The 19,097-nt window shown below is 39.8% G+C and overlaps 1 protein-coding gene and 1 pseudogene across 3 annotated transcripts in view; both read left to right on the forward strand.

The window, feature by feature from the left end:
* Window positions 1–12,996: 12,996 nt before the first annotated feature.
* Window positions 12,997–13,861, forward strand: LOC112403277 (translationally-controlled tumor protein pseudogene; annotated as a pseudogene). Its single transcript, XR_003003879.1, has one exon. The product of XR_003003879.1 is annotated as a translationally-controlled tumor protein pseudogene (transcript).
* A 4,667-nt stretch (window positions 13,862–18,528) lies between these two features.
* Window positions 18,529–19,097, forward strand: part of RALA (RAS like proto-oncogene A) — a 70,684-nt gene continuing 70,115 nt past the window's right edge. Inside the window, exon 1 of one of the 2 annotated variants that reach the window (XM_024750659.1) lies at window positions 18,529–18,755. The gene's annotated coding sequence lies outside the window, so the exon portion shown is untranslated. The remainder of the gene's footprint in view (window positions 18,756–19,097) is intronic. The other variant, XM_024750658.1, reaches the window with a different exon arrangement.

The following is a 19,097-nucleotide window of genomic DNA, read 5'->3' on the forward strand; positions in this document are numbered from 1 at the left end:
ATATGAGGATCGTTTATGTAAAGTACTTGGACAACTTATATTAAGGCTAGTTTCATTATTGGTATTATAGTCACAAATAATGGTTTCAGCAGTTCTCTCAACAAAAGTTCCTTTTGTTTTATGGGAAGAACATAAATGGAGACTGAAAGTTGTTATTTTTCAGTATAAAGGAGTTAGAATGCATTTAGAATGTGTTCAGTTTAAGGCATCATATTTTATGAAAACTGACAAAACTGCAGTGCATCAAAGAAATCATATTCTGTGAGGATTAGAGGAGTAGACTGGGAATATTTAACTTGGGAAAAAAACACTAGGGAGAATATAACAGGGGTCTTAATTTATTTGAAAGGCTAGTATGTGGAAAAAAGTATAGATTTATTCTGAGTAGTTCCACAGGTTAGAAGTAGGACAAATTGAAACTTACAGTGAGACCTCTTCAGGTCAATGTAACATGGCCCTGCAGCAGCAATTTTGTTGAGAGATTGCTTTGGTGGGAAATCAGACCAGGTGAAAGTAACTCTATAGGCATAGTCTGCAACCTATTGTGAGATGTCACCCTACCTTATGGGCTGTGATCGTTAATTTTATGTGTCACCTTGACTGGACCACAAGGTCCCCAGATACTTGGTCAAACAGTATTCTGAGTGTGTCTGTGAGAGTGTTTTTGAATGAGATTAACCTTTCAATCAATAGACTGAGTAAAGCAGATTGCCCTCCCTAATGTGGGCGGCCCTCATCCAATCAGATGAAGACCTGAATAGAATAAAAAGGCTGACCCTCCTGCGAGTAAGAGGGAACTCCTCCTGCCTGACTGCCTTTGAACTGGGACATCAGCTTTTTTCCTGCCTTCAGAGTCAAACTGGTAGGTTGGCTCTTCTTGAGTATTTACTCTGCGGGCTTTCAGACTGAACTTGCATCATTAGCTCTGCTGGTACTCAGGCCTTTGGACTACACCGTTAGCTCCTGTGGGTCCCCAGAAGCAAGTCCTTTCTTCAGTTCTTACAGGTGGGTGATTCATGTTCTGTAGATTATCCTTTTTACATATTGCTGGTTTGAGGACGACTAGAATTCTCATTCTACTTCAGCTTCTATGGATCCATTCACCATCACTATCTGTTTTCATTAGAAAATGGAAATAGGTGGGCTTCAGGATCTTTTGCCCTTCCTTCAGGGATCATAGTAAAAGAATTTTTGAGAAATTCTCTGGTCTAGACTACTTCCAATGTCTCCTACAACTTTAAAATTCCATTATTATATTAATCTAATGCTTCCATATTTATTTCTTTGGGATGTCTAGATTTGCTTTTTTGTGCTCAGAAAAGAGAAAATGTAAGCACAATGACTCAGAAGCAGAAGAGAGAGAAGAGAGCTATAGATTGTATTTTTTAAATAGCCATTTCAAAAATACACAGAAATTTATGGGCTTCCCTGGTGGCACAGTGGTTGAGAGTCTGCCTGCCGATGCAGGGGACACGGGTTCGTGCCCTGGTCCGGAAAGATCCCACATGCTGTGGAGCAGCTGGGCCTGTGAACCATGGCCGCTGAGCCTGCGCGTCAGAAGCCTGTGCTCCGCAACGGGAGAGGCCACAACAGTGAGAGGCCCGCGTACCGCGAACAAAAAAAAAAAAACCCACAGAAATTTAGGTTTTAGACTTTGTTTTTCACTTAATAAATTTTAGCAACTAAGAGAATGCTAGTGTATTAAATTCCACCCGTAGTGAAGCTTTTTTTTTTAACATTAGAAAACCTCAGGCAAATTGAAAAGGAACAGAGACTTTTAATCTCACTCTCTTTGACAATGATTAGTTTGTGGCTCACAGTGAGAAAGGCAGGAAAAAGTGAAACTGTTATTCCGTGCTGCATACATCTACTCCACCCTTGTGGCTTTTTCTGAGCATGGAGGTAGAATGGGGTAAATGGTGGGAAACAGAGAACACCCCAGTTGCTGTGTTTGTGCATACATGAAGATATGCCCAGGATTTTCTCTCTAGGTTTAGAAGCAAATTAGAAGATCTCAGACATAATACCAACATACCACTAAAAAAATCAAACTCCAGGAAAGAATTATATAGCAGTCATGAGAAGCCATATAAAATTGTTTAGCAATTTACAATCCAAAGTTCATCAAATTGTGCAATTGTGGAGTATAAGCCTTTTGTAATTTTTATTGCACTTGAGAGAAATAGGCTTTCTTGTTTCAGAGCGTTTTGCATTAAGTTGCCTACTGTCATTATTTTAAGTTTGAGTCTTTCAAGAGATAAGTGGTACACTTTTTATTCTTTTCTGAAATTTTCATTTTTTTTTTGGCCAGTTCAAATTGACTTTGGTGTTTTATTTTCTGTCAACAGTTACATGACATATCCAAGTTCTCTCCAGCCTATGAAAATGTTAAGTATTCCCAACATCATGAACTATCCTGTCTTCAGCGCTTCTTTGTTACCATCTACTCCTCCAAATTATGGTGTTTACTTAATGCCATAATTTGTTCCTTTTTTAGGACTGCCTGGGTCCTCTCCTTTGTTTGTTCATTGTGGCAGATAGAATAATACCCCTCTCTGTAAGTCAACTATACTTCAATTAAAATAAATATATACATACATAAAAAATAATAATACCCATCTCCCCAAAGATGTCTACATCCTAATCTCTGGAACCTCTGAATGTGTTAGGTTACATAGCAAAGGGAAATTAAGGTTGCAGAAGGAATTAATCAGCTAGTCAGCTGATTTTAAGATAGGGAAGCTACCCTTAATTATCCACATGGGCTCAATGTAATCACCAGAGTCCTTAGAAGTGGAAGAGAGAATTGTGAGAAGCATAGAGATGGCAGACAGCATTATGCTGCTGGCTTTGAAGGTGAAGGAAGGAGGCCACTAGGCATGGAAAGCAGGCAGCTTCTAGAATACACCTGGCTGACAATTTGACCTTAGTTCACTGAAAGCTGGGTAGGACTTCTGATCTGCAGAACTGTAAGATAATAAGTCTGTGTTGTTTGGGGACTTCCCCAGGGGTCCAGTGGTTAAGACTCTGTGCTTCCACTGCAGCGGGCACGGGTCGATCCCTGGTCGGGGAACTAAGATCCTACATGGGGTGCAACGCGGCCAAAAAAGAAAAAAGAAATAAGCTTGTGTTGTTTTAAGAGATTACGTTTATGATAACTTGTCACAACAGCATTAGAAAACTAAGACATCTGTTTTGTTTTGTTTTTGGCCTTTCCTCTGCACGGATTCCATCTCCATTGAAATCCTTAATAACCTTCAGGCCAAATCCAAAGATCACAGTATCTATTCATCCTCCCTGATTTCTCTTTCTGTCAGAAAATTAATTAATGAAACTACGGAATAATCCTGAAGTCAGCGAAGATGCCTATTGTTATAAGTATAAAGATATGCAGTTTTTTAAAGCTGACTTAGATGCAAGGATATAAGTGAAATACCATTTGCCTATAGTTCTAAAATCTTTCAATAGCCAATAATATCTTGAATGCCTATAAAATATTCAGCACAGCACTCTAGATAAGTTAAAAATCGGGATGATACATATGGCAAAGTCCCTGGGAATACATAGAAGGCACCTGTGTTGAGCAAAAATGACAGCTGAGAGAAGAGGTAGAGATGGAGAGACAGGAAGTGAAAGGTAGATGGAATGAGAGGTAGAGGAAGTTCGATGGGTGACTTTTAGAATGGAGAAAAAGAGAAAGAAGACTGAGAGAGGAGAATGTGGAAAAAATAAGAACTCTCAGGACACTTGGATCTTGACTGTATTAAGTACCCAACAAAACTTTACAGGACTGACTTGTGTGCTGTGATTCCTTCTCAGCAGAAAGCCAGGAAAGAGGCTTATGTTATTCAGCATACATATTAGACATGAGTGAGGTCTAATTAAAATTTTACGTTTTCTGGAATTTCATTCTACATTACAGGATTTTAATAATTGTGCCATAATTAATTCTCAGTATTACTGATAAGGGATCTATCTACTCTTCAGAAAGCAATCAGATTTCGAATGTAAACAAATGTTTTTCAACAATTCTTTCATTCATTATATAAAAGACTTGGGGCTTGGAACTGAAGAAAAAATAGAGTCACCATATGATCCAGCAATTTCACTTCTGGGTATATATCTAAAGGAAATGAAATCATTGTCTTGAAGAGAGATCTGTGCCCACATATCCATTGCAGCATTATCTAAAATAGCCAAACATGGCAACAACCTAAATGTCCATCTAAGGACGAATGGGTGAAGAAAATGTGATACAGACAGACACACACACACAAAGGAAAATTATTCAGCCATTGAAAAAGGAGTAAATCCTACCATTTGTCACAACGTGGATGAACCTTGAGGGCATTATGCTGAGCGAAACACGTCCGACAGAGACAAGTACTGTGTGATCTCACATGTGGGAAATCTAAAACAAAAACTCAGAAACAGAGGGCAGCCTGGTGGCTGCTGGTGGGGGAAGGAGGCTGATGGGTGAAGCAATCAGAGGGTACAACCTTTCAGTTATAAGATGAATAAGTTCTGAGGATGTAATGTGCAACATGGTGACCTTAGTTAACAATACTGTGTTGTATATTTGAAAGTTGCTAACAGAGTAGACCTTAGAAGTTCTCACCACACACACAAAAACTAAACTATGTGAGGTGATGAATGTGTTAACTAATCTTATCGTAGTAATCATTTTGTAATACTGTCATACATATATCAAATCACTAGGTGTCTACCTTAAACTTACACAATGTTATGTAACAATCATATTTCAATAAAGCTGGGACAAAAACAACCAGTACTCATTCTGAGTATTACTTGGTTGTCAGAAATACTGAGTCAGGATTCATTTTATACCCAAGTCAAGCCTGATGTATGATCCTAGTGATTAAGTCTGATTTAAAAATTCTTCTCATCACAGTAGAACATATAGAAAGTAGTCCAACATATCAGAAATAGAACTTTCAGAAAAGTTGTCACCTTTTTTGCTCCCTCTCCACTGGTTTTTCAATGCAAGTTATCCAAGAAGGCAATGAATAGAAATCACAGGATGAGAGCTCTGCCATAGACCTAGAGAATAGCCAGGCCAGAGATCAAGAGGACAGAAGGCCCAGATGGAAGGGCTCCAGGAAAAAGGAAACCTGATAGATAATATGATGAAACATTTTGAAAACATTAAGAATATTTGGATAGCAAATTATATAAGTGAAACAACCAGGCAAATACCCAGAGACAAATAAGTGTTTAGAAAAGAAAATGCAATCATACTTCTCTATTTGGATCTATAGTAAATAATATTTATGACATCATAATGATATCAACATTCATTACTGGTTTATCAAAAATAGTGATGTTACCCCATTGCGAGGATTAAGAAAGTTGAAGAGGTGTTTACAGTACAGCCAAATCTTTATCTATTAAATTGTAAGTCTACAGTTAACGCCTACAATTGAAAAAGTAAGAAATGACAGTGAAGGCCCATTATTGAGAAAGATAAAGATAAATACTAGAAGAAACAGATATAAAAGCTAAAAATTCTAGCCTGGGAGAGAGAGACTTTGAATATTTTTGTTTTGTTTTGTTTTGGAGCCCACTTTTATTGTACTGTCGCTTTGCCCCGATGGCAGCAGTCACACTGCTGGGTGATATATACAAATACACATATGTACACACACTGCCCACACCTATAGCAGAGACGACGGAGACTTTCAATATTATTTGATTTTTATTTATGTGTATCAGTTTGGTAATTATTTATTATGATAGGCTGAATAATGCCTCGACCCAAAGATGCTCATGTCCTAAATCCTTGGAACCTGTGAATATGTTATTTCACATAGCCAAAAAAGAAAAAAAAACTGACAGATATGATTAATTCAGGGCTCTTAAGATCAGGAAGTGATACTGGTTCTTATAAGAGGGAGGAGGCAGGCGGGGCAGAGTCAGAGAGGAGATAAGAAGCAGAGGCTGAAGTGCTGCGATTGCTGACTGAAGACAAGAGGGCCATGAGCCCAGGAATGTGAGCTGGAAAAGGCGAAGAATAGGATTCTCCCCTAGAGCCTCCAGAAGGAACACAGTGCTGCCAAACCATGTTAGACTTATGACCTCCAGAACTGTAAAATAATATATTTACCTTTGGTTTAAGCCGCTAAATTTGTAGTAATTTGTTATGGCAGCAAGAGGAAACGAATACAGTTACTTAGGCAATAAGGTCTAAGAATGTTAAATAAGAAAAAGTAAAACATGGTAAGACATGAATTATAGAAAACTTACCGTCTATTGACAAAGGTAGTTCAAACTGAAGGAATAAATCAATCTGAATTAGAAAGGGATGATAATTTCATGTACTTATGTCTCCTTATTATCATTAGGACAGGGTTAGGTAACTTAAGAATAGCTATACATGAGTCAGTGCTTAGCCATATTCTAATACTCTTTATCCTGTGTACTTTTCATTCCCCTTCCTCCCCCTCTTTTTTTTTTTTTCCCATTTCTCTGTGTATCTTTTCTTCCTGTTACTGATGCACTGTTGGGATAGCTGCCTGGCTCCCGGTCCAGTGATTCTATCATATCCTAGAAGGTCCCTGTATCAGTCAGGCTTCTCCAGAGAAACAGAACCAATCATATAGAGAGAGATTTATTTTAATGAATTGGCTCACATGATTGTGGGGCTGGCAAGCCCAAAATCCACAGATCCATCAGGCAGGCTGTAAACTCAGCAGGAGGTGACATTGCAGACTTGAGACAGAATTTCTTCTTTTCCAAGAAACCTGGTTTGTTCTTAAGGCCTTCAACTGATTGGATGAAGCCCACCCACATTATCAAGAGTAATCTCTTTTACTTAAAATCAACTGATTGCAGATGTTAACTACATCTACAAAATTCCTTCACAGCAACACCTAGAATAGAGTTTAATTAAATAATTAAATATTATAGTGTAGCCAGGTTAACACATAAAATTAACCATCAGAGCCCCCAGCTCTTAGGAGGTGGGTAGCAGGCACCATGTTTGTTCTGACTCTTACTTACAGGTGGCTGGCTGGTTCAAGGGTGGACACACCATTCCCACTAGACCATTCAGAGGTCTTGCCTAAGACTTACTAAGGAAACTAGAAAAAAAAACACATTTGGCCCTCTCTGGTGTGATGTGAGGATTGGAAGACATCAGTGGCCATATGAATAGTCAGTCATTCTGTACTGGAAGAGCGTGAAACCAACCTACAGAAACAGAGACCAGATTTGGAAAAAGAGTCACCTACAGTAGTCAGGGAAGGTGTGCAAAGGCTTGCTGGATGAAGGGACATCAAAGTTATGACGTGACAAAAGAGTAAGAAGTAGTGATGAGCAGTTGCTATGTGAAAGTCTGATGTGATGTGAGAGATGAACAAAGGGGAAGTTGGAGGTTGAGGGGGAGGCATGGAGAGATCTTCTCCAGGCAGAAGAAATGCAGGGATAAGAACACAGAGAGCAGTGATATTGGATGTTACACATTAATCCCCTCCCACCCCATCATCCACTTTTTCTAGGCTGAACTGGGATCGCAGTATATCCACTGATAAAAATGTGAAGCTGTTATCACATAACGGCATGAACTGCCCACTAGCAGCTTAACTTCAGAGCAATGCCATCTTTGTATAACAGTGTTTATGCAATTATTTGAATAGTTTACTTCATTTGAACTTAATATTTTATAAAAATTAATGAAAAAATGAGTGCTGCTATTAACAACAGTAAAATTTAGACAAAGACAAAAAAAAAATCATCAGATTTGCCTAAAGTTGTTCATTGGACTTGAAGTTGACTGCCTGTGAGTTCAGATGTGAAGGAAAAGAACTGTATTAAAGCACATTTAGGAAATACTGGAAATTTGCCCTCGACCACTGTATCTAAAACATATTATAAACCACAATGACAAAGGAAATGGAGAGACTGTTAAAATTATGAATTGATAATTACCATCCATAAGTATTCCAATGATCCAAACACAGAAAGAACATGGTATAAATGGGAATACAAATGCAACTTACTAAAGAATCTGTTATCAGGAAAAGCTAGAATTCAAATTTCTCTCAGTAATTTTCCAAAGATTGTGACATTAGCAAAAATGATCAATACCTTGCAAATATACATAACCAACTTTTGTCTACCAAATGTCACCACAAATGAGTGAGAGAATTAGAATGTGAGTTAAATTAATCATATTTAATGTTTAATCTATGTTTTAAGTATATACATATACATATGACAGGTGTTTAAAAACTAAAATCTATATACTAAAAACTAAATCTATATACTGGATTTACTATACTATAGTATACTTATATAATCTATATATAGTAATCTATATACTAAATCTATATATTGTAAAACTAAAATTTATATTGGGAATTTTATACTATTTATATTATAATCTTGAAAACCTGGTATAATATGTCTTAACTTTTGCATTCATACTTCTTTTTGCAAAGCAGGCAGCTACTTATATTCTTGGAGCTAGAGCTGTGTGCATGAGTGTGTGTGTGTGTGTGTGTGTGTGTGTGATGAGGGGAAAACAGTAAGTGATCAGAGATGAGACTACAGAGATAAGCAGACATTAGATTGCGTAAAGCTGCATAAGGCACATAAAGGAATTCAGACTATCCTGAGATTAATGGAAGTGTTGAAGGAGTTTAGGCAGAGGAATTATATGACATATTCGCCTTCAGAAGATCATGATGGTTGCAATGGGAAGAATGGATTTGGGTGGGGTGGGGTGGAGACTGAACCTGTTTGATCTGTACTGCAATTATAGTAAGCAGGTAATAATGCCTTGGATTAGGGAAGTGGCAGTAGAAATGGAGTGGATTCCCAGAGGTGGGCTGGTAAGCCAGTTCTCTGGGGCGGGGGGCGGAGGGGGTGTGGATAGCCCTGATTTATAATGCTTGCCAATTTCCATGGTGTAATTACTTCCACCTTGGCTGGTTGGGAAGAGATGTACACATCGGGAATGGGTACCTCATAAGCCAGTGTGAGCTGGCCCTAGTTCCGCATGGCACATTACCTTTATACAGAAGTGAGAAAACTGTTCATTTCTCCAGACAGAATTCTTTTTTGCAAATTTTCACAGTTGTGTCAATACCGCCACCTGTTCAACTGATATTGAGAGGATAGGAATCATTTTATAACTAACAACAAAGAATACTGGTGTTCTGCTGCTAACAAAACCCCAAAATGTAATGGCTTCAAAGACTATTTTACATCTGTGACTCTATTTCTGTTTTTAAATAAGTTATGGTTACCAGGGGGGAAGGGATAAATTGGGAGATTGGGATTGACACATACACACTACTATATATAAAATAGATAACTTATAAGGACCCACTGTATAGCACAGGGAACTCTACTCAATACTCTGTAATGACCTATATGGGAAAGGAATCTTAAAAAGAGTGGATAAAAAAAAAAAAAAAAAAAAAAAAAAGAGTGGATATATGTATATGCATAACTGATTCACTTTGCTGTACAGCAGAAACTAACACAACATTGTAAATCAACTATACTTCAAAAAAAAAGTTTTTTAAAAAGGCAACTTCAAAATAAAAAAAAAGAAGAAGAAATGGAGTGGAATGGATGATTTGAGATGTGCTAAGGAGGAAGTTTTAACAGAGCCTGATGATGGAATGGATGTTGAGGAAAAGAGAAAATTCAAAGTAAACATGTAGATTTCTGGCTTCAGCATTTGGGTGGGTGATTGCATCAGCTCAGTTCCCACATGCTGAGTTTGAGTTAGTTTCCTAAAAAACATCCAAGAGGTATCAACTAGGGAATTGAATACATAGGTTTCAAGCTTAGGAGTGAGTTCATGTCTAGAAGTCATCAACCTATAGAAATAAAACCATGGCATAGATGAGATAATCCAAGAGGAATGTGTAGACTAGACTACAGTGATAGAGCCATAGAGTTCCTTGAAATGGCAGTATTTAAGCAAAGACAGCAGTGTCCAAAGGACATTATGAGTGGCCAGAAAGGATACAAACATGAAGTGTGGTTTTCCAGAAGCTGAGAGAAGAGATTGTTTCAAAAAGGAACGAACAGTCAACAACTTCAAATGCTGTTGAAACGTTAAGAACTAAGGGATATCTTATAATAGGGATGATATTGTGTCGTTTCACAGCAGTTTTGGGAATGAAAGCCTGACTACCTACGACTGAGGAGTAACTTGGAGGTGAGGAAGTGGAGATAGCAAGCACAGAAAATTCTTTGAAAATTTTTCTCTAGTGAAAGGAAGGAGAATTAGGGTAGAAGCCAGAGGGAGAGAGGATACGTATGAGGGAGACACTTTAAACAAATGAGAATGCTAATGGCAAGGAACCAGTAGAGTGAGAGGTTGAAGACACAACAAAAAGAGAGTAATTGATGGAGCAAGGTCCTCAAGTAGACAGGAGGAGCTGAGATCCAGAATCCAGACAGAACGATGGCTTTCTATTGTGAAAAGAATGAAGGAAGGGATGGTCGTAGTTCAAAAGTTATAGGTTTGATTATAATAACTAATATATAGTTCTCACATAATTTTTAATTATTACAACACAGTGTAAGTATTTTAAAATGTAGACAGTAAGATTTTTCAAAGGTAGTGAGAATAATCAGGGACTATCTAAGTATTGCTATTAAAATCAATTAATTAAAAGCCTAAGTTTAAGTACTAATATTATTTAATAACAAGATGTGATTTAGGGCTTCCCTGCAGTGGGTGAGAGTCCGCCTGCCGATGCAGGAGACACGGGTTCATGTCCCGGTCCGGGAGGATCCCACATGCTGCGGAGCGGCTAGGCCTGTGAGCCATGACCACTGAGCCTGCACATCCGGAGCCTGTGCTCTGCAACGGGAGAGGCCACAACAGTGAGAGGCCCGCGCACCGCAAAAAAAAAAAAAAAAAGATGTGATTTATAATCTAAAATAAATAAATAAAAAATAAAATTTAGACAATAATACAATTAACAATTACTTATTAATATTATTTTCTCTAACTCCCCAAGACCCAAAACATCTAGATTTATGGGACCTAGCCAAACATTCCTTATTTTGTAAGGTGCTTGGGACAACATTTGAAATATAGTAAATATTTAATAAATGCTAATTTAATTCCCTTTCCTTGGCTGACTCTGGACTCAAATAGTCAGCTGCTTCCCTACTGATGGCATTTAATTCTTCCTTCTGGTTTCTCAGATCTGGAACTTTCTGGTCTAATCCTCGCTACCTACCAGAGTCCTCCTGACTTTATAAATACCTTCTGTTCTAGTCTATCCCTACCTCTACACTTTTCCAGGACAAATCAATTCATTTATGATAGAGTAATTCATTTTAATGAAGTATATTAAAGACTAAATTTGTATTCTACATGAAGATATGAAGGTATTCTGTGTATGTGTACACACACACGCAAAAATCAGGAGCCACTAGAAATCGATGCTGGGTATGTGGTGATTCCTCTGAAAAATAATACAACTTATAAAATGAACAAAACTGAAATGGGTATCAGTTTTCACAATGATAGATTCTGACCAAAGGCATATTTTCACAGACTTTGTCAAAATGTATCAAAGAGCCCTTTAAAATATCAAAGTGGCTTCTTCATTTACTGGTGATGAAAATGTACAATTTTATTTATAGTTAATAAGTATAAAAACTTATTCAAGGTTGAAAGACTCTGAAGAAACCTGTAGAGAGGTAGGGAAATTAGATAGAACCAAGCATATCTATTACCTCATTCAAGGGAAATATTTCATTTGGATGATCAATCCAGGCAGACAATGGCTTCTGAGAAATGAATACTTGATTTCATAGCAGTAAAAATCAATTTTGGAGCTAGTTCAGTGATAGAAGGACAATGTAAAATACATCATCCCATGCACCTTAACTATATCTTAAATAAAATAATATAAGAATACTACACAGCTGCAAATCCAAAACTTCATTTAATAAGTATATTATTAACACTTCTCTTAATGTCAAAAAGATGAAAAGAAACAACATAGAAATATTTTCAGCTATACAAATTCAGGGTTTCCAAGACAAAAAAAAAAAAATACTGAGGATGCCGCTGTTATTTACATAGTTTTTTTTCTACATAGAAAATGTTTATATCTAATTCAATTTCACTTTAACCCTGGGGAAAGTGAACGCTGTAATTAGACAACAGCATTCACTTAACATTTAACCTATTCATTTAACATTTATCACTTACATGTACTTGCCATGTGCCAGATATTGTTCTAAGTTCACTAAGATATTAGCTCTTTTAATCTTAAAACCATGAAACAGAACATGGTAAAAAGTTTTAATTGAAATTGCTGTTTTTTCTCCACTTTTCCATCCTACCCCATCATATGTAATCAGTAAAAGGACAGCAAAAGTCCAGTGAAAAGCATTTAACTTGGACTTATAAGATTTGAGTTCATTTCTGGCTCTATTTAGGGTTCTGTGTGACATTGGATAAGTTACTGAAACCAGAACCTCCCAAACCTAACTGATGATCAGAATTTGAAGGATGGTGTTACAGCTACAAATATAACTGTTTATATTTGTTATATTTTTAAATTTATATACATATAAGGCTTCACCCAAGACTTTCTAATTGACTTTGTTTAGAGTGGGACTCAAGAATCTGAATTTCCTTTAAAGCTTTACACATCTTCCTCAACTTATGATGGGGTTATGTCTCAATAAATCCATCATAAATTGAAAATATTGTAAGTCAAAAATGCATTTAATACACCTAACCTACTGAACATCACAGCCGAGCCGAGCCTACTTTAAATGTGCTCAGAACACTTACACTAGCCTACAGATGGACAAAATCATCTAACACAAAAAACTGCTTTGTAATAAAGTACTGACTATCTCATGTAATTTAGTGAATACTGTTCTACAAATGCACAAGTGAATGGTTGTCTGGGTGCAGCGTGGTTGGAAGTGTATTGGACTGGGCGCTGGCATTTCATCAAGAGAGAAAGAGAGGTGCCCTCTATATGAGGTTGGGGAGCGGCAGAGTCGGCCTTTTCCGCCCGCTCCCCCCTCCCCCGAGTGCCGCTCCGGCTGCACCGCGCTCGCTCTGAGCTCCGTGCTCCTAAGCTAGTGCCACCGTTGTCTCCCTCCAGTCGCCATCATGATCATCTACCGGGACCTCAACAGCCATGATGAGATGTTCTCCGACATCTACAAGATCCGGGATGTCGCGGACGGGCTGTGTCTGGAGGTGGAGGGGGAGATGGTCAGTAGGACAGAGGGTAACATTGATGACTCGCTCATTGGTGGAAATGCCTCCGCTGAAGGCCCCGAGGGCGAAGGTACCGAAAGCAGGGTAATCACTGGTGTGGATATTGTCATGAACCATCACTTGCAGGAAACCAGCTTCACAAAAGAGGCCTACAAGAAGTACATCAAAGATTACATGAAGTCAATCAAAGGGAAGCTTGAAGAACAGAGACCAGAAAGAGGAAAACCTTTTATGACAGGGGCTGCAGAACAAATCAAGAATATCCTTGCTAATTTCAAAAACTATCAGTTCTTTATTGGTGAAAACATGAATCCAGATGGCATGGTTGCTCTGCTGGATTACCGTGAGGATGGTGTGACCCCATATATGATTTTCTTTAAGGATGGTCTAGAAATGGAAAAATGTTAACAAATTTGGCTGTTTGGATCTATCACCTGCTCGCCATAACTGGCTGGCTGCTGCTTTTCATCCACACAACACCAGGACTTAGATGAATGGGACTGAGGTCATCTGGAGCTCTTCGTTTTGATGTTGATTTGTTTGGAGCAGAGGCATTGTTTTTGAGGGAAAAAAAAAAACGTGTCATGTAGGTTGTCTAAAAATAAAATGCATTTAAACTCAAAAAAAAAAAAAAAAGAGAGAGAGAGGGAGAATCGTGCCCATATGGCTAGCCCAGGAAAAGTTCAAAATTCAAAACTCGAAGCATGGTTTCCACTGAACGAGTATTGCTTTCATACCATCGTAAAGTCAGGGACTGTCTGTACAAATTCTGGTGAGCAGCAGTACTTGGGAACCATTGATCTAGTAGTCTTATCCTTTAATCCCAACAGAAAAAGTATGGAAATATGTGGTTCACAAGAGTGGACATGAAGGGCAGGATTGTAAAGCCTGAATGTCAGACCTCCATTCTTTACACGTTCTCACTACAGTGGCCACAACAAAAGGGCCATCTAGGATATTTAAGTCCAAACAGAAACATTAGGAATGGTATCATACAAGTGACTGTCACATACAGCACCTATGTAAACCTACCGCTTTAGGCCTGATGGCAATAAAATGAAGCAGGAAATGGAGGCAATGGTCTCACTGATTTAAATTATAAAACAAAACAAAACAGATGATCTTTACCTGAATGTGCAGAAAATGGCCACACACACACACACATATTCACACACCTAAAAGTTTCCAAGGTGATTTTTTTCCCCCTTAAAGTATTCAACTAATCATCACAATATACTTTTTATTTTCATCCCTAAAATATTTTGAGTACTAATGCCTGACACCATGAACATGAATAAAAGTAAGTGCCTGTCTTCAAGGCGATAGACACAGCCATAAACATAAGAACAGCAGTTTAAGTTTTAAAAACTTAAGTTTGGCTGAATTTTACAGATTCTACAGGCAATCAATCATAAGCCAGAAATGCTCATATTATAAATATGTTCTGGCATAACTGTCATATCAAGCTGGTAACCATCATATAAAGAACTAGAAGGAACCGTAATTTGAGAGCCTCAGGATAAGAGATGTGAGTTTGACTCTGCTACTTGACAATTTGTAGCAAGACTTTTCAGCCCTTAGGCAAGTCTTTAAGCCCTCTGAACCTATTTTTTTGAACAATGCATGTCTTATAAAGTTGTTGTGAAAATAAAATCAAATAATACAAATGTTAACGTACCATGGGTATTACGGACAATGCTTATAACTCTACTAGTGATAAAACATGTATTTCAAGTAGTTTAGAGATAAATTGCTAATAACCAACTACTTTCTCATCTGGCCCCCAATACATCTAGGAGGCTTTTGTTGTTACCAGTTACTACTATATGTGTAGCTTTTGTACACTGATATGTTTATAAATTGGTATACGATAAGCACATATATAAAAATAAATATGTACATTATATAGCCATGAATATATTTAAATGTGTTTATATATGCATACACCTTTCAAAAGAGAAATACTGAAGAAACCAATCTAAGAGGAAAAATTTCATCTACTTCAGGGATAGACACTGGACAAAACCTCAGAGGACTATGTATTTTATTTTGTATTTCTGATTAAACAATGATGAGAATGACAGAAGATTTATAGGAATGCTCACCTTCATGCTACAGACAAACATGTAACTGCATGCTAAGTCTTATTATTCTATGGGGACATGAGTAATGCTTTAATGCAAAATTCCAGTTAAATGACTGTAGTAGACTAATCATTAATTCTAAAACATGATTCTGACAAAAGCATACCTATCTCATACGTCTCCCCAATGTATATATTAGCTATAAGTAGCAGCAAACATAAGAATTATAGTTACTAAAACTCTTCTCCTCTTACTTTTTACTCATACCATGTTAGTACATAAGGTTGGTTTATAAATAATAATTAACAATAAGGTCAATAAGAAACCTAAGTGTGTGTGTGTGTGTGTGTGTGTATTTATTATTATTAAAAAAATTTTTTTTGGCAACAACACACAGCTTGTGGGATCTTAGTGCCCCAACAAGCGATCTAACCTGGGTCCATAGCAGTGAAAGTGCGTTTTAACCACTGGACTGTCAATGAATTCCCAAATCTAAGTATATTTTAAACCAGAAACTTTCATGTTCTTTGAGGTGCCCAGGCAGGAAATTTTGAAATGCTCATGAGTTCTACTGGATACTAGTGCTAATTATTAATAATATATACTTAAAATTATGCCCTTTCATCCAAGTACCTCAAAGAGCTTTTAAAGCATTAATTTGTTATTTCTTATCTCTGAGAGGCAGGCTGGTAGAAAGTTATTATAATCTCTATTTTATAGTCAAAGAAACTAGGGCATAGAGAGGTTAAATGACTTTGCTTGGGTCATATGGTGAAAAGAACTTTGGGACTCAACATCATTGCTCTCATTTCTAGTTCAGTATATTATCCATTACATGGTTGGTCAATACACCTAAATGTAATTTTATTCTAGGAAAATTGAGAATAAATGTATTTGAATAATCTAAGAACTAAAGGTGAGAGTTCCTCATTTTTTGTGTTCAAAAAATCCTGCTATATAGGAATATAGAATAACAACTAATAATTAGTCTTTGGTTTGCCACTGTACCTATTATTTATAGGGCTTTTGCTATATGTGGCTTTCTGAAGCTTCTCGAAAATGATCCATTCTATTTCTGACTGCTTTAAGCTAGGTTAGCATAGCTGTGAACAAACAAGAATCAGCTGAGACAGGCTGGCTAATGAGCTTGAGGTTGTCTTTCATTGCGTTCCCCTTGCTCACTCTTAAAGCTATCCTCCTCCTAGCTCTCCATTCAACAGGTATTTGTGTAACCTACCATCCTCAATCCTCCATCTGCGGCTAGTTTAACTAACCTGTCTTGTCAATGATTAAATTTTAAAAATTTTAATTAAGGTAACAATGATATTATTTTATGATGCTATACTAGTTATACTTTTGTCATATTCAGTTTCTTGTAAGCCTAAACTTTACGGCCCTTAGAAGACCATTATGCATATATCACCACATGGGGATTTTTTTCAATGTGATATTTCAGCATTTTTCCCAAGAAAAATTAGGGAGAAAGGAGAAGTGGCTTTGAATCTGTGCTCAATAAAGTGAGACTGCAGTTGGCTCGGTTGTGGTAATACAAGCCTGTGTTGTTTGTAACTTCATATCCCATCCTACCCAGAGCTGTAGACCCACACAGCAACTGCCATTAGACACCACCATCGGTACTTAAAACACATCAGGTCCAAAATGGTACTCATTTTCTGCCCCAACCCCATCCCAATCCTTCCTTATTTCATTTGGTAAAATACACCTTTATCCTCCCCCAAAAGCAGGACATCAGTACTGTCACTTCCATTCTTTTATCCAGCAAGCACCTGCTTCCCAAGAATCTATCATCATAACTAGTTGATTTGGCATCCTGAACATTTTAGGAATCCATCTTCTTCGGATGTTCACTGCCACTCACATTATGGTTATCCTTTCTCTTGATTTCTGTAATGGCTCCTTGTCTGCAAGCTCTCTGCTTACCCTGCTCCTCCCCTCAACTAACCTGTCCTCCACCAACAGCTTAAATTGTCAGTCTGTCCAGGGTCATTCCTCTATTCATGGCCTCACCACGGCATGAAAGACAGTTCATGTTTGACTCCTGACTGCTTCTTCAGCTTCATCTTTTTCAGCAGCCCAGCCTTGAACTTTTAAGTCCTGTAATTACTACTCAGACTTCTCAATACTCTTTATTTGTTCCTTTGTTTCATGTCCTTTTTGTCAGGATCTGGATGTGCTGTAAAATCCCTTTTTGGTGCCGTAAAACCCGTTTATCTTGAAAATCTGACAGTTTTAGTAAACTCATCCATTCCTTTCTCTGTATACCTTGATATGCCATACTTCCAACCGTAATTATTTGCTTCCATTACTCTGGGCATCCCTTGAATGGACTGTGTCAAGCAACGAGTGTTGCTTCTCAGGTGCGAGGTGGGGAAGGAGGAGGATAAGGGAATAAATGTCTAGAGTTAAGAGGGGAGCTGTTAATGCATGTTAGTCTAACGATCGATTTCGAACCTGTGGAAGGATTAAATAAAGCAAACGATTTAGTGGAACTACTTCCAATTTAGGCTCCCAAATCACAGGATGGGGCCGCGGGATGATCTCAGTGCCACACCAGACATCAGACCCGCTGTGTCGTAGTGGGTTCGAGAATCCTCAGAAAAGGATCCCCGACTATCCGCGGATGCGAGTCCTCCCGGGATCAGCTGTTAGGAGGCCCAGGGCGGCCACCGAGACCCTCCAGCCAGGGCAGGCGACTGACCCGTCTCCAGGGATTCAGCCCGCGACGAGCCACGTCGCCGGTTCCACTCGGGAAAATCCCGGCCACAGGACGGAGTGGCCTAGGACGCCCCGGGAGAAGAGGCCGCCCCCTGGAAGCAAGATGGCGGCCTCCGCTCTCCCCCTCCTTTCCCAAGAACCCCCTCCTGGTCCCCAGAAGAGAGACAAGGATGTCGTGGCGCCGGCGCCGAGATCCGGGAAACTCTGCGAGGCCCGCGGCCCCTCCCGGGCCCCGGGGAGGTGACTTCACCTCGCCGGGCGCAGAGACCGGGGGTGGGGTCGCCCGAGAGGCAGTGCAGCCCGCCCCTCAGCGCGCGGAGGGTGGACGCCAGCAGGCCCGCTCCCTCCGGCCATTGTTCTCCAGCCCCGGCCCCCACATCCTCCTCTCAGCTCGCGGACAGGAAGTTGCTTCCCCTCAGACTCCGCCCCGCTCCCAGCGCCCCGGAAGTGATCTGCGGCTGCTGCTGCAGAGCGGCCAGCAGGAGGGTGGATCTCCCGAGAGCGGGGCGTCCCGAGCCCTCCTCCGCCGCCTCCTGCCGCCCAGACTCCACCGCCTCTTGTCGGACTCCTCCTTCTGCTGCTCCCGGCGCGGAGCCTCCCGGACGACAAGGGCCGAGCACTCTCCAGCTGGAGCCAGCTCAGCCGCGGCTTCCGGAGCCCGCGGGGCGGTGGACCGGCTTGCGGTGCAGGTGAGCTATGCCCGCCCGGGCTGCCCGGGGAGGGGCTGGGGCCGCCGGGGCGGCGGCGGGGGTGTGTCTGGGCGGCGGCGGGCCGAGGCCCAGGCGCCGGGCCCGGACGCCGAAATTGCACCTCCTGCGTTCTCCCCGGGAACCAGCTGCGGGACGAGCCCGGGCTGGAATCCGGGGCGCCGTGTTCACCGCTGCGCGAGCGAGTGAACTCCCGAGAGCGGACAGTTGCGGCGAGGTCTCCCGACCCCGGCACCCCGTCGAGCTGGCCTCGTCGGAAGGTCACCTCGCATCTCTGTCCCGCCGCGCCGAGGTCCCCGCCTGGGCGGTGCCCGCAACCTGGGG

Source organism: Neophocaena asiaeorientalis, unplaced genomic scaffold (assembly GCF_003031525.2).
Source record: "Neophocaena asiaeorientalis asiaeorientalis breed wild unplaced genomic scaffold, Neophocaena_asiaeorientalis_V1.1 scaffold60, whole genome shotgun sequence".
Classification (NCBI taxonomy): Eukaryota; Metazoa; Chordata; class Mammalia; order Artiodactyla; family Phocoenidae; genus Neophocaena; species Neophocaena asiaeorientalis.